The following is a 1,594-nucleotide window of genomic DNA, read 5'->3' on the forward strand; positions in this document are numbered from 1 at the left end:
GTGAGACTCCAACTCAAAATAAATAAATGAGTAAACAGAGGCACCACATAGTCAATAAAATAAACCAAGATGGACTAACCTAGCAAGTGGATGATCTCGAAACAAAATAAGAGCTTTGGGGTTACAGAATCTGGATCCCGACAACCTACTCTAAGGCTCCTAACCCAAGGGGGAATAAAGTTCTGGGAGCTGAAGAGGGTGCTCTCATGTCTCAATGAGGTGCCCTCCTAAAACAAAGAGATAAGGGCCTCCCCAGAATAGAAAAAGAATGTGTTAAAGAAAAAGCAGTGTGGCCTAGTCACCGTCTAAGTGCTCAGGAGTAACCCAGTTACAACCCCGTGCCATAAAATACCCAATCAAAAATGCAGGTTGTCCTATAAAGGAGACAAAGGGGCTAAAATGTAATATAAGGCAACGCCCCCGCTGCCTTTGGGGCTCAGTCCTTGGATGTGAATCCACTGGGCCAGTGCTGGCACAAATAAATGCTGCTACCTGGCCAAAAAAAAAAACCTTGGTGTCTCGGCTCTCTCTGTAACGAATCCTGCCACATCAGTGACCAGAAAGCACCAGTGACCGGAAAGTCGTGGGAAAGACCAGACTCCAGATCACATGCTGTTGGTCCGTATGAGTAGGCTTGGGGTGCCAGCATGATTTTAGAGACATGAAAGACCCAACCCCAGGGTCAAGCCAAGAGCCCAGCCGCTCCCCCACCCTCTACAGGGAGCCAGCTCAGTGGGCAGGGCCGGGTGGGAGTGGGACGACTCCGGGAGTGCAGCTGGGCTGAGTGCCCGGGAGCAGCTTGGCCATGCCAGAGCCCAGGTCCCAGAGCCCTGCTGGAGAGGAGGCTGACAGAGGAGACAGGCCGCACAAGGAGATGAGGCTGGAAGATGACAGAGTGCTACAGGGAGCTGGAGAAGGCAGTCCTTGTCCTGGTGGAAAACATCTACAAATACATATCGAGGCACAGCCTGGTCAAGAACAAGATCATCAAGAACTGCTTCCGCAAGATGCTCCAGAAAGAACCGACATACACTGACGGACACGGGGAGCCGAAAGGCTGCAGACAAGCTCTTCCAGAACCTGGATGCCAACCACGACAGGCACATCAGCTTGATGAGTACTGGACCTTGACAGGCAGCATCACCAGCCCCATTGCCAACCTCCTCCGTCCACAGGAGCAGCAGTGCAGCAACGAGAGGACTCCGTCCAAGTGTCTTCCAGGCCCTGGCCTGACGCCCTGCTCTGTGCTCTCCCAGCCTCTGTCCTCAGCCTCCTCTACCCACCCTCCCTTTTCTCCCTTCCCCCACCAGACCTTCCTCTTGACCCTTGCTGAACATGGGCCCCTTTGTGTGTCTTAGTCTGAGGGTATCTCCCTGGGGGTCTCAGTCCCTCTGAGATTTCCATGCTGTTTGGGGACCCCAAGAGTTTCCTCACCTGTTCAGTCCATCTACCCTCCCAGCAGCCTATGTTACTGCACAATTCCGGCCTGATCCTTGGTCCAGCCTGATCCTTGGCCCGTCCTGGCCCTGGAGGTCAACTTGCTGCTTGAGGACACCCTGCTCTCAGTGGCAGCAGCAGCAGCCACAGAGACCTC

The 1,594-nt window shown here is 53.8% G+C and overlaps 1 pseudogene; it reads left to right on the forward strand.

Annotated features, from left to right (window-relative positions):
* The first annotated feature begins 887 nt into the window (after nt 1-887).
* LOC103260486 lies at nt 888-1,358 on the forward strand (annotated as a pseudogene).
* Nucleotides 1,359-1,594: the final 236 nt, after the last annotated feature.

The sequence above is a fragment of the Carlito syrichta genome, unplaced genomic scaffold (genome assembly GCF_000164805.1).
Source record: "Carlito syrichta isolate Samal-C Ts95f unplaced genomic scaffold, Tarsius_syrichta-2.0.1 Scaffold303215, whole genome shotgun sequence".
NCBI classification, from domain to species: domain Eukaryota; kingdom Metazoa; phylum Chordata; class Mammalia; order Primates; family Tarsiidae; genus Carlito; species Carlito syrichta.